Source organism: Hemicordylus capensis, chromosome 2, assembly GCF_027244095.1.
Source record: "Hemicordylus capensis ecotype Gifberg chromosome 2, rHemCap1.1.pri, whole genome shotgun sequence".
Taxonomy (NCBI): domain Eukaryota; kingdom Metazoa; phylum Chordata; class Lepidosauria; order Squamata; family Cordylidae; genus Hemicordylus; species Hemicordylus capensis.
In genome coordinates this window covers 334,313,615-334,328,401 of record NC_069658.1, presented here as the reverse complement: position 1 = coordinate 334,328,401, position 14,787 = coordinate 334,313,615, and the positions used below count along the sequence as shown (strand labels likewise).

The 14,787-nt window shown below is 43.5% G+C and overlaps 1 long non-coding RNA gene across 1 annotated transcript in view; it reads right to left on the bottom strand.

Moving 5' to 3' along the window:
- Nucleotides 1-665: 665 nt before the first annotated feature.
- LOC128341937 (uncharacterized) overlaps nt 666-14,787 on the bottom strand; it is a 32,708-nt gene continuing 18,586 nt past the window's right edge. The window contains exons 2-4 of the long non-coding RNA XR_008314684.1: nt 5,800-5,879; nt 3,702-3,953; nt 666-811 (exon numbers count right to left, since the gene is read on the bottom strand). This is a non-coding gene — a long non-coding RNA (uncharacterized LOC128341937). The remainder of the gene's footprint in view (nt 812-3,701; nt 3,954-5,799; nt 5,880-14,787) is intronic.

Below are 14,787 nucleotides of genomic sequence, written 5' to 3'. Positions count from 1 at the left end.
AAAAGTCCCATTACTAGATTATGTGTATTCCTTTTAAGTGGTTGTTTCTAGTCTCGGAGGTAACAAAGTTGTCATGTGATGTAGTAGGTTGCCATGGCAATAATCTGTAATTGTGCAGAAAATCCACTGAACTAGTATGCAACTCCTTGGTGTATTGGATGGAGAGAAAAATCAAGCCTATGTAAGCCATGAACTGATGTTGTGAAGCTGCACTGAGATAAGTTAGTCCCGTTAAGCTATAGTGAATTTTATGTACTTACCTTCCTCTAGTCTCCATTTAATTTTATGTCTTTTCTCTTGCTTTCTCTCTTTGAAAGGGAGGCTGCATTGTTGTTGTTGCTTTAATGTTTTCAGGCAGTAAAAGTGAGAGGAGCCATTTTCAAAACCATCTTTCCATTATAATAAAGAGCACTCCAATTAACAAAAAAAGAGAGCTGAATTTTAGATTTGAACTTGTTCATATTCTTGCTGACTGCATTCACATGGCCTCACCTCCAGAATATGTTGTTAAAACACACATAAACTGTGTTCTCTCTCTCTCTCTCTCTCTCTCACACACACACACACACACACAATTGTTTACAGTCCAACACCAATTACTGATTTGTTTTGTTTAAGTGTGGTTAATACTACATTGGATTCTGACAAATCAGCTTTAATTTTTTTTTTAAACAAAATAAAGTTTTACTTAAAGTGGGTAATATTGCTGAATTGGGTGGTGTTCTAGTTGTAACTTGGCAACTGCATATATTCTTGTAAACACACTCACTGGGTGGCCAGCCAAGTACAGCATCTCTAATTCAAAGCAGGCCTGTGAAAAAATAAGAACATCAAGGCCACAATTCAGTGCAGTTAGTTATACCTCTCAAAATCAATGAACTTAACAGTGTTTAATTAAAAACAAACTAGTCCTTTTCAGACATTGTGTTACACATGTGTATGCATATACATGTTTTTGTGTGAGTAACTGTATATGTTCAAAAGCGAACTTGGGTATAGCCCCCTCAAATGCAGGGTGCAAATAGGAACTGAACTTCAGGTCGCCCTCGTTCTCCATGGTTCTGGCAATCACAGTTTCGTATATCTGCAGACGGATCTTAGAGAAATGGTTTCTTTATCCGCAGTGCAAAAATAGGCTAAAATTTGCCTATTCACAGTTGCAGAGTGGCCGGAAATTATTTCCAATGTCAGTTCTGGCCACCATTTTAGAACATGGAACCATTCTGAAGCTCTTTCTTAAAAAACAACAACACCTCAAAACATTTTATTTTATTTTATTTGCTGAAAATTTGGCTGATTTGGGGGGTTTCCAGGGGCATTTCTGAAGCCCTACAGCCTTGGAGATCAAGGCCCTGTGCATTTCCACTCTTGTTTCTCCCTCTTCCCACTTCATAGGCATTTTTTAATTCTGTCTTAGCCAATTTGGATGATACTCTGAACCAGCTCTTGTAAACATGTGGGGGAGGAGCATGGGTGCACATCTCCCTTCCACTCAGCACTAGGTATACCATCATCTAATAGCATGGAGGGGATGGTTCATTTAAACAATACCTCTATGCACAGTTGCCAGTCATGTTTGAAACACATATAGCAGGGTAGTTTGGATGAACAGCTCTCCCCTCCAAATGGTGTGTTGGTGCCAGATGGGAGGGAGACGTGCATGGCCAGGTTTCTCACTACCTCTTAGTGTCTCATGATTTGAAACATCAATATTTTCCAGAATTAATGTTTACATTTGTCTAAAGTCTATACATAGGAGATCAATATCAAAGTGTACATGTATTGAGGTGTTCTGTATATGTTGTCTTCTACTTTGTATGTGGGTTCAGTGGAAGAAAAATTACAATTACTAGTGTACCTCAGAGTTTTTTGACTACTTGAGGTGCAGACACTGATATTAAGGCATATACTTTTACAAGATCCAAGTATCAGTTCCTGTTTTAATATTAATTTCAACAAAAAAAGTAGTGAAGAATGTTTTTCTTTTATTGGTGCCGCATTTTGTGTTCCGCTTGCTGTAGCAAATGATCTTGAGCACAGTTTTAGAGCACAGGTTACTTAAGGTCCTGTCTGGACATCTGCTTCTGTTTCCCCCACCTTCATATTATCCACACAGGCTGACATAGAACAGTGCTAAAACATGTAAATATACATATGTGCATGAAAGCCTTCCTTTCAGTATCTAAAACACAGACTGTAATAAACAACAGCTTCATTGAACTAAACTCTGAATGTATTGAACATTAGCTTGTCCCACAGCTGAGTAAAAGTCATTTTCTGTAGCAGGAGGAGGAGGAGGAGGAGGAGGAGCCCTGTCCTGCCCACCTACGTAACATTGCTCATAACCCATATTCCTACATTGTAATGAGAACTGGACTCGGACCAGGGAGATTTGGATTTAAATCCCTGTAAGTCATGAAGCATAGTAACAGGGTGACCTTATTAACAAGTGCAAAGATACTCAGTAAGCTTTGTGACTGGCCAAAGATTTAAAGCCCTTTGGGGACAGGGATCCATCTTATCTGTTTGTTATTTCTCTGTTTAAACCGCCCTGGGTCATTTTTAGAAGGGCGGTATAGAAATCGAATAAAACAAACAAACAAACAATAATCTACCTCACAGGGTTGCTAAGAGGATGAAACAAGAGCAGAAGGAGCACTGCCCTAAACTCCATGGAAGAAAGCTGAGATAAAAATGTAGTAAATAAGACAAATAATGCTGGACTAATGGATGGGCTGTCATTTCCAGTTAAAATGCTTTGACAGATATGGGTGGAGTAACTCACACAAAGCCCCCTTTGCATTACTCCTGGCTCCAGTACAAAAATAAATTCATCTATTAGTTTCAATTGTACAAAATAGGGGATATGAAGACACGGCAATCAGAAAATCCAAAGAACGAAGGCTTCAGCAAAATCATCATATATATTTCCAAAAAATATGCATTGGGTAAAGCGAAATACAGTGTCATTGTTCTGTATAGCTATATGCATATGTTATGTTTTAAGTTATGCTAGGTCCCCCTTTCCCCTGCAAGTTTTACATGCTTTAGTTTAACTCCATTTGAGTGTAAGTAAAAATCACATTTACAAGCAATTTTTGAAACAGTGGAGACACTAAGCCAATTCAGCCAGTCCAGTTTTAAAAATTGCAAGTGGGTACCCACAAAATAATTGAGCCACCTTGCTTTCAGGTCAAACATAACCAGTTGCTGCCAACCATTATCCTTCTAGTGCAGTCAGGACTGACATAAGAATTGTGGGAAGAGTAAGAAGCTTATTGCTCAGAGCCTTTCCTTATTACAAATGACTCACTGCAGAAAAATGTGGCTCTCCCCCCATACAGCTCTTGGAATTTATGAAAATATCATACAATATTAGGTCCCAGTCCTGAATAGTCTTATACATTAACTTTCCATTTGTCCTCAAAATTGTAGCAGTTTAAAACCCTAGCCAACGTTATGTTCAATGCATGTGCACAGTGAATGTATATACAGTTCTGTACTCGTGTGCAGTTATTTACACATCATGTTCGATGCACATACAGTATGTCCACTTCCTATCTGTATTCTGTATTTGAGGGGAGCCTGTACCCAGGATCACTTTTAAAATGAATGCATAGTTACTCACACAAAAACAAGTATATGTATACAGACGCATGTACAATGTAATGTCTGAATAGGGCTTAACTGTCATGGCTTACCCTCAGAGAATCCTGGAAATTTATCTTTGATGAAACCCAGGGTTTTGCAGCCCATGAAGAGAGATGTTTTGGATTATCACTCCCTCGTGTAAGATTAAAGGATGTGCCGAGAATGCATTGGCACTTCCTTGAATGACATTAGGATGGGTGCGTTCATGACAGGGCTCCAACCATTGCGTGTAAAAGGGGCGGCAGGCGAACGTTCATCTGAACAGGCCGTATGTCTTTGGGGCTTTAGCTGCTGCTGGTAAGCTGCAAAAGAAAGCTATCGCTATCACTATCAGTCCAAATTCAAGCAACAACTGAATCCACCCTTGCCAGCCACACTGACACAGATAATGGGTTAGTTCAAATGATACAGGCCCTAGCACACATGTAGAAAGTGTGGGTGCACCAAGAGCGCAGCCATTGGGACATCCCTCCTGGCACATCCCTTGATCACATGCAGGGACTGTTTATCCAAATGACCCCTATCAAAAAGTATGCAGGGCATGTGTTTAGGGACCATTCGGATGAACGATCCTCACGCATTGAAAGGGCATCAGGATGTCTGTGGAGCACATCTCGACAGGCACACTCTTGGCATGTCCCCTTTTTTTACACATGTGCTGGGGTTGGTATAGTTTGAACCAGCCCAATAAGAGTGTCATATTTTGAAGCATATATAGTAGAGGAGCTTGCCACTTCCTGATAAGGAGTCAGCTCCTATTTCTGTAAGAAATCTGGGGCATGATGGTGTTCTGCAGGTAGGTTTTACATCTCTTGGACTTCTGCAGCAGGGCCACCCTGCCCTTCGCTCACACCTGCTTTGATGAACAGGCATGTAATTCTGCTGTTCACCAAGCATGATTAGTGGGTAGGTGGGCAGTTAGACTACTATAAAGTTGCATGTAATGTGCCAGTTTGGACAATACTCCAACTAGCCCCTTTAACTGTGTGAAGGGAGAGTATGAGCACACATATCTTCACCCTACTTGCTGCACTAACGTGTCAGTAGATAATCATGCTGGAGTGCTTCATCCACATTGCTTCTCTTGAATCGTTAGGTGATGGTGCACCAGATGAGGGGAAGGTGGGCATGCTCACACTCTTCCCCCATGTGATTAAAATAGTCCAGTAGAAGTATCGTTTGAACTGGCCTCATGTGACTTGCCTCAGTGGCTTAGGGCCTATCAATACATTATGCCCTTACTTGGAGGCTATTCAAAATGCTTCAGGGTAGCACTTTTTCTGCATGGGGCCCATACTATGTAAAGCCAGTAGGGATGTCACCCACACCACAATTTTTTTTTTGGAGAGAGGCATATTATTTTCTTAAATGTGCTCCAGACATTTAGCAAAATAATCTGAGCACAAATTGGATCCAGTGTAGTCTGGATCCTCATATGGTATCTCAGAATGAGCTCTCTCTGCCACGCCCCTTCCCTTAGTTACTGGGACACCGCAGTGGGAAAGGCTTATACTGGGTGCCTTGCTAGAGTCCAGTGTTCTCTCTCATTTCTTTCATCTGTGTGCAGAATACATTTTGTTTTGGGTGGGAGAATAAAAGCAATGTGGGCGTACATGCATTCAGAGTGGGACCTTCCTGATGCAGCCTGAGAGGGCTATAAAATTAACTGAATGGATGTCAAAAAATGTGTAAGCATGCGCACACATGCACACCTGAGAGGGAACACTGGTAGGGTCACTATTGGAACCTAGACTTTACCACAAGCATGCACAACAGTTTTAAGAGATGCTTGAAACCATAGGAAATGTGATGGAAGTGGTTCATGCCATTTTGCTTAATTTGTATTGTTATTATTTTAGAAAATGAGATGGATGTGTCATGAAAAGATTACATCTTCACCCTTGACTTATGTAACAACCTATCATTTTTAGAAACTGTTCCATGGAATTAATGCAGAAATGTTATCAATTGTTTGCTTTTTGCTGGATGATAATTGAGAATAAAAGTCACATGAAAAAACACGTCACCAGCAGCATATGCTATTCCTTATCATGTTAAGATATACAAGATTAAATATGAAACAGAATTAGGCAAAAGGCCAGTGAATCACAGATAGCGCAATACATTTTGCTTTATAAATTCCCTTACTGTTGTGGACTTCTTCAGTGTGGCCGCATGTACAGAAAGGGCATTTGGAGTTACAATCTGGATTCTTTGTAGCTGCCTCACTATGAAATAAGTCCAAGAATGTGCCAGAGAGCATTAGTATGTGAGACATTACACATAGAGTACCGACTGTTTGTAACTACATGCAGTGGTTCCTCTTCAACTTTTCTGTGTTGCCATTTGTAATTATATAACATTACCACAATATTCCCAATGCTACCAAGGGAATAGTGTGAATACCACACTACAATTATTTAGTTAGAAAGGCAATTGAAAATGGGTTGAGTGTGACTGCTTCAGAGAGGAAAAGCTCAGTTTTAATGACTTCTATTAATGTGATTTTAAACATTGTTTCCAGTACAGTAAAGCTACATGCTACCATGCACTATAAGTCATTTGTTTCCTTGAAGGTAATATTGAAAAGAGGAGCCGCTTGCATGTGTTTCAGGGTTCAGATACAATAAAGAATGCAATGACTCTCAGCCACAGTGTAAGCTAATGAAGTACATCAGCCTTGTCCTCTACATTCTTCACTGTTTCCCCATATATTACCAAGTCAAGGTCAAGGTTAAAATCCTTGTCTTCACTTTACTTTTAGCCCACCATGGAATATCTAAAAGATTGCCTAAACGGTCATAATATTAAAAAGATCCAACCCAGTGTAGGCCCAGTGTGGGCTCATCCTCGCAACCATATGGACGTGGGCTGGAGGGACAGCACACTCTTACTTCATGTCTCCCAGATAACCAGAGCCTCCCAGATGACTGGAGCAAGGGCGCTGCAGCTCTTGAACCCACACAAATGCCACAGTGGAAATCTCCATTGCTGAAATCAGGAGCTGGGGCCTACATGTAACCCACAATGCATTGTGTGAGCAGCAGAGAGGCAACCCTCAGTATTGCAGAAGCTCCGCTCTGTCTGGGCCTGCAAGTCACAGGACTCTGTGGTAAACATGGCCGCCGGCAGCTTGGAACCAGTTTTAATCACACCGATGCTGCAGGTCATGAGAACAATCCTAAAGTTGTGTTCTATAGTGGGCATGGTGACTACAGAAATTTGGCTGCACTTCCTCAGTTTCACTCTCTCCCATGAATTATTCATGGATGTGGAAGAGAAAAGGAAGGGGTTCACCACTACAGGCTGGCGACTGCAGGGCTATGACTTGGAAGAAAGAGAATACATTCTAGCAGACTTTGTGCTTCTCCTACACATGCCAGCCAAACAAACTGAACTTCTGTCACCCTGGAAGTAGAGTGATGTTAGAAAGGAATGGGGGTGGAGGTACAGGAATGAAAATCAATGGGAAGTGAGCAGGATTCTGGGAAGTGGGAATTGCATTCTCTTTCACTGCCTTGGAACTTTAAAACTATTGGCAGGACCTCTAGTTTGCAATAAGGCAATGCAAGTATCTAAGAATCAGAAACTTATTTTCTCTATTTTATTGTCCATTTTCTCTCTGTTTTTATACATGGTACTTGCATACAGCACAATGAAAAATGAGTATATCAATTTACAGATGAACTGAGATATTTCTTTTGGTTATGGTTACACAAATGCAGGCACCAACCAAAAGAACCAAGAGCACAGTAGAACACCATACATGAGGGGCATAGCTACAATTGAACAAGGGGCAGGAACAAATGTCCCTGGAAGGGGGCCCACTGGCCAAGTGACAGCTTGCTCTTTGCTCTCCTCCTCCTGCACTTTTTAGGAGGAGGAGGAGGAGGAGGAGGAGGAGGAGGAGGGACTCATCTTCACTTTTTGTCCAGGGGCCCACTCCAAGCTTGCTATGTCTCTGCTATACACCCACTGCAGAATTTGTATTTTCACAGCAATTGAAGCTGGAGAGCTGTCGTGTAGAGATTTGCAAACAGGTTCAAATTTGAACCGGTTTGGTTCAAAGGTTTGAACCTGAAACTTGGCAATGCTGGTCTGAGTTTGAACCAAACAGAGCCTGGTTCTGTTCAAAATAATTTGAATACTACCACCCAAACCCCAAAGCAATCAGACACTCCTACAATTTTTAATGATTGGGGGGGGGTGGAGGGATGGATTTCCCCCATAGGGCATAATGGGAACTCAAACTGGCCCATTATTCTCTATTCAGAGCACCTAGGGGCAAAAGCCTGGGGTGGGTGGTAGGCACTCAGGGTTGCCTACCACCCACCGAATCACAAAGCAATTGGACACTCTGTGATAATGATTTTTTGAAGATTTTTTCAATTTTTGCATTTCTCCCTTAGGGAATAATGGGGATTTGAGGATGCCCCATTCCTGAACTTTGTGGGGTTCCTGGGCAACCCAAAGTGGGTCTTGGGGGCATGGCAGGTTGTGCCACAACTCCCTCCAGGTAGCCCCAAGTTGGTGGGGTTCATGGTTTATTTTTTATATATATTTATAGATATTATACTTTTTCTATGCAATGAATAGGAGTCCCTCCCCCATTCATGAGTAGAACAGTGTGTAACCTTAATTGCTGTGAACTCAGAGAGTTCACAGCAATTAAGGTCACACACTGTTCATTCATTGCATTGAAACAGGCTAAAATCTTTTTTAAAATTATAATTAAAAACCCCGTAAACCCCACAAACTTGGGGCTGCCTGGCAGGAGTTGTGGCACAACTTGCCATGCCCCCAGACCCACTTTGGGGTGCCCAGGCACCCCCCAAAGGGGGGGAATGAGGCATCCTCAAATCCCCATTATTCCCTATGGGAGAAATGGAAAAATATTTTTTTAAAAACCCACTTCAAAAATCATTAATAATGATTGTAATAATGAGTGTCTGATTGCTTTGGGGTTCAGTGGGTGGTAGGCACCCCTGGGTGCCTACCACCCACCCTTGGTCTGTGCCCCTAGGTGCTCTGAATAGGGAATAATGGGCCAGTTTGAGTCCCCATTATACCCTTTGGGGAATATCCATCCCCCCCAAAAAACCCCTATTAAAAATCATAGGAGTGTCTGATTGCTTTGGGGTTTGGGTGGTAGTAATAATATTATATACATACCAGAGAATCCACTCTGATAGATATGAAAAGCTCTTCATAGGGACTTGTTGAGAGAATTCATACAGCAACCAAGCATCAAATTTTTGGATTCTTGGTTGCTGTATATTTTCTCTCTATTAAGAGCTTTTCATAATGTTATATACAATCCGGAGAATCTACTCTGATAGAGATAGACTGTTAAGAGAGGCCAGAACTAAAAAATTCCTGGGGGGAAATCCCATAAACCCTACTAACTTTGGGCTGCGGGGGGGGGGAGTTGGCACAACTTGCTGTGCCCCCAGATTAACTTTGGGGTGCCCAGGCAAAAAATCATTAATAATAACAGGATTGCCCGATTGCTTTGGGGTTTGGTGGGTGGTAGGCACCCCTGAGTGCCTACCACCCATCCTGTTTTTGTGCCTCTAGGTGCTCCACATAGGGAATAATCGGCTGGCCCGAGTCCCCGTTATACCCTATGTAGAACCTTTTATAACCGATTCAAATTGGGTTCAAAGTCGAACTGAACCGAGGTGGGGGGCATGTTGAGCAAAACCAAACCTACCTACCCTAGTTCAAAACTGGTTCGAATTTGAACCAAACAGGCTAAGTCAGTTTTGTGCACATCCCTACTTTCATGTGGGCTGGAGGCTGGGAAAGGGCAGTCTAAATTTGGTCTGGATATCCTTTCCCAGCTCCTGCACAGCTGCATGGAAGCTCTTTGGCACTGTGTGCTTCACTTTAGAAGCTCTTCGCAGAGTTGACTTGGAAAGAGGAAATTGTAGGTAACACAGAAACAGGGATTCCTGGATAAACAGTGCATAGTCTGTAGAAATGCTTGCTGTAAATTGCTGTTTGGTTTCCACCTTATTCCTGTCCCCTTTTGATTGCATTTCTACCATAATTCATGCAAATAGGATATTTGCATAAATATCTAGAGCATGGGAATACCCACTGTCATATCTTCCCCGGCTGCATTGGCATTACTCAATTGTTGTTTCAATCCCAATTTCTCTCCAGTGGGATTTTAATATTATTACAAGCTATTCAGGTGTTCTGCAAGTGAAACCTTATTATTTTAATGTTTGTTGGGGTAAAGCATAATTGACCAAGACTCTGATTATTCATATGTTTGGGATTGGTATCCCATTAATGTTGCCATTTGTTTCTGATTCAATGGCAGATTACAACAATACAGTTTAGTATCATCTGCACCTTTTTTTCTTCTCACAAAGTTCCTTTTATCATGTCTATGGATTCTACATTTCTTTTGGAGGAAAGTGGACATTTAAGACAAGGTAAGCCAGAGAGAAGAAACAAAAGAATACTAGCATTTCTCCTTGCCCCCAGACCCAAAGAAGACAGGATACATGTGAATGGGATAAACCAGGGCCAAACTTTATTAACTAAACTGACAGAGATCTGCAACAGTAGCAATTGAACATATAACTAGAGTGAGGGCAACTCCATCCCTCTCAAGGGGAGGACAGCCTCTTAGTGAGAACTGCCTGTCCAAGCATGCCAAAACAGCGGGGCCTGGGTGGCCCCTTCGGACTTGGAGATAAACCTGAAAGCCACTAACTGGGCAAAGAGATGACTCAACACAGTGGGAAAGACGGATAAATGAGCCTTTCCACTTCTGATCACTCTTAGAGAAATTAAAATGCATCATTAAGTGATTCTGATCAAACTACATGTCACACCTCTCCAACACCCTACCTGAGACATCTCACTTGGAGGAGACTAAGAGCTCACTAATCCACAGCATCCCCGCAAAAGCTAGCAATGCTGCTGCATGGAAAAGAAGCACTTCAAAGGTGGATGAACAGGCAACCTATTGTCTTGGCATTAGGATTGGCTCTTTGTCCACTCTCCAGCATGCATCATAGCCTAAAATCATTTGTAGTGTCGTCCCATCCACCCAACTTAGTCCTAAAGACCAAAGCTGCCAAATGGCTGGCAATAGACCGGGCAGTCCTCTAGAATGGAGGGTAACACAACATCAGATGTTCCACAGGGATGGGCCAAAGAATGTCAAGACCGGTGTCTATCCTGAACTGCCTAAACTCATGCTCAGCCTTTTAAGTAACCAGTGCACAGTGAGCCAGATAGGTGGGCAGACCCTGCATGTGCCCAGGGCAACCCACTGAACTAGGGCTCAAAAATGTTCCTGCTAGTTGACGAGTTGAGCCCCGGCTTGAAAGGCTCTGCCCCCTTGCACAAGCAAGGAGGACCTGAGTAGAACTCCCCTGCCAGTTAAAGATGATGGGCTGGGGTCAGGTGAGGCAAGCTCCAAAGAGCCTGGTAATGCCTGAGTCTCAGGCAAAGATGAAAGGGAGAGAAGGTGGAAGGATGCTCTGCTGAGGTAAATCCCTCACACTGAAAACGTTGAAGAAAAATCCTGTGCTATTCACCCAGGCTGCATTTGTCCGAATCCCAATCTGCCACTGGTCGTCCAGTGACCATGTTGGAAGGGGCCGCATCTGGACAAAGCTCACACTGCTGCTGCTGGCGGCTAAGCAGCTGCATTAGATGTGCTCCATTTGGGAGTAGCATGCTATGCTGGCAGCAGCCTCACTGCTGCATGTCTCTCACAACAGGCCAGACACCAAACTTCTCTTAAGTGGTGTGGCCTCTCTAAGCTGAGAGCCTTAAAAGCAATGGAGGGAGAGCGGGCACAGTGCAGCTATAAGGCACCACCAACATTCCACCCCCACTGGCCATGCAACTCACAAGGCCTTCAGTTGGGCAAATGCATGTCTGCCCTGCCTCCAAGAAGCCCAGATGCAAACCCACCCACCCTACCAGCTATTATTAGTGCTAGGAGTTGGAGTGGCTTTAAAAAAAGAAGTGTAATTTGTTATTTGTTAGCTACCTCTGCTAACTGGGCAAAGAGGCACCTTTTACCGTGGTGATTCTCTTTATTTAGCAGGGGGAGAGTAACTGGCCCTATCCACCCCCAGCACAGTACTTCCAGTGACTGTTGCTGGTGTGTGTCTTATGTTTCTTTTTAGAATGTGAACCCTTTGGGGACAGGGCGCCATCTTATTTGTTATTTCTCTTTGTAAACCGCCCTGAGCCATTTTTGGAAGGGCGGTATAGAAATCGAATTATTATTATTGTTGCTTGTTTACACAGTCAGACAGGTGTTATTGACTGGTTTGTTTTATCCAGACATCGAGTCCTTCCCAAGGACCTGGGATGGCTGAATTTTATTGTCAGTTGTTATAGATATCGTCGCAGAATATAGGCTGTTCCCAGTAAAGCTGCTTTTTGTAATTGGCTGATGGTGATTTCTGTGGCCCCTATGGTGTTGAGGTGCTCTTCAAGGTCTTTTGGAACTGCACCCAGGGCACCAATTACCACTGGGATTATTTTGGTCTTTTTCTGCCACAGACTTTCAATTTCAATTTGTAGATCTTTGTATTTGGTGATTTTTTTCTATTTCTTTTTCTTCTATTCTGCTATCCCCTGCTATTGCTATGTCGATTATTTTGACTTGTTTTTCTTTCTTCTCGAATACAGTTATATCTGGTGTATTGTGTGGCAGATGTTTGTCTGTTTGTAGTCGGAAGTCCCATAATATTTTTACATCTTCATTTTCTACCACTTTTTCAATTTTATGGTCCCACCAATGTTTGGCTACAGGTAGCTTGTATTTTTTGCAGATGTTCCAGTGTATCATCCCTGCTACTTTGTCATGCCTTTGTTTGTAGTCAGTCTGTGTGATCTTCTTACAACAGCTGATTAGGTGGTCCACGGTTTCATCTGCTTCTTTACAAAGGCGGCACTTGCTGTTTGTGGTGGATTCTTCTTCTTCCTCCTCCTCCTCCTCCTCCTCCTCCTCCTCCTCCTCCTCCTCCTCGTTTTGGAGGGAAACCTTTTTTTAAACGTTGGGCACTTCTGTTGTAAATGAGTAATTAGGACTTTAGGGGACTTCAACAATGTCTTCTAGAAAACATTTTTGCACTCCTCATAGCTTCCTGTCATACCCATGGCCTCAGTTGCCCCTTCCCTTGAATTCATAAGGCATACCCACACAGTAGCTTTCCATTTTATCAATTTAGGGTATGATTTAAAAAGGTGTAGAAGTGGGCAACCAAAATGTTCAGGAGTCTAGAGCAGAGATTCTCAATGTTGGGTCCCCAGATGTTATTGGACTTCAACTCCCATAATCCCCAGCCCCAGTGGCCTTTAGTTGGGGATTATGGGAGTTGAAGTCCAATAACATCTGGGGACCCAACATTGAGAATCCCTGGTCTAGAGCACCTGCCTTATGAGGGAAGGTTACAACATTTGAGGCTTTTTCATTTAGAAAAAAGGTGAATAAGGGGATGGTAGAGCATATAAAATTATGAATGATGTGGAGATAGTGGAGAGAGAGAGTTTTTCTCCCTCTCTCACAACACTAGAACAAGGGGTCATCCCATGAAACTGACTGCCAGGAAATTAAGAACCATCAAAAGGAAGTACTTTTTCCTCATAGCTCATAAATAATCTATGGAATTCTCCGCTGCTGGATGTGGTGATGGCCATCAGCTTGGATGGCTTTAAAAGGGGCTCAGACACATTCATGGAAGACAGGTCTATCAATGGCTACTAGTCAACAGCCATTAGCCATAGGCATCTGGTAGGCCACTGTGGAAACAGAATGGTGGACTGGGTAGACCTTGGGTTTGTTCCAGCAAGGCTCTTACTATGTTTTTATATTATAAGAGCCTTGTTCAGCATCCAGGTCCCTGTTCAGTATTTGCTATTGATCTTGGGGGGGGGGGGGTTGGGGGGGGATGAGCCCCCAAAGGCATTCGACTCAGGGCTGAGGGCTGTTGTAACTGATCTACTCAGTGGCAGTGACCTTTGCAGCAAGACGTCATCTGGGATGTGCATGGTCACTATATTATCCCAGAACTGCTGGAAAACAGTTGAAAACTGCTGAAATAGTCCTCCAGGGAGGGGGCATGATATCTGCATCACTGGGGTTTGTAGCCTGAACCTAAGCCAAAAGCATGGCACCCATGTGGGAAGACGCTCTCAGTCATGGTGCCTTTTCTGCACCTTGAAAGAGGAAAGCATGCTTTTGCAGATTTGAAAGCCATGCTGATCACATTCTGTGGTGTGGATTACAGAAACAGATGATGACAAGGCCTAGAATGAAGACAACCCTGACTCAAACAATATCAAAATTAAGTAGAGTGGAGCAACAAGGTCAGCTGCCCCACATACTGTCTGGACATAAAGTTCTGGATGGGGTTACACTCTCCAGGTGCGGGGCCAGCCAAAGAGTAGCCTGGATCCAGCCCTGCCTGGTGGCCCTTCTAGCAATTTCCTGTGCTTGTGACATCACGTGAATGGGGTGTGGCTCAGGCTCAGAAAAGCCACAAGAGAACTCCCCCTGCCCATGCCTGGGCTATGGGGAGCCCCAAGCGAGCTCTCCCCTGTCCTTTACAGGAAGCATTTGCTGCCTGACATCCCTTTATTTCCCTTTCTCTCCGTCCAGCGAAGGAAGTGCTGCTTGAAATGACAAGGGAGAACTTGCTCGGGCTCTCTGGAGCTCAAGGCCATGGCCTTTGCACATGGTGTCACACACAAAGGGGGAATGGCCTTGAGCTCCGGAGAGCCCAAGCAAGTTCTCCCCTGTCATTTCAGGTAGCACTTGCTGCCTGAAAACATCTATTTCAATTTTCTCCCTTGCTGGAAGGAGAGAAAGGGAAATAAAAGGCTGTCAGGCAGCAATCGCTGCCTATAAAGGGCACGGGAAAGCTCGCTTGGGGCTCTCCGGAGCCTGGGCATGGGTGGGGGGAGTTCGCTTGGGGCTCTTCTGGAGCCCAAGCTATGCCCCCTGCAAGTTTCAGTGGCCTTTTCCATTGGTGGCCTGGGTTCTTTGAATCCGTTCACAAATGGTGGCTCCAACCCTGATGTTCTCCTTGACAGCGCTTGGGAGTGCTCCTGGATCCAGAATTCTCTTTGGTTTCTCAGGTTGAGGCAGTG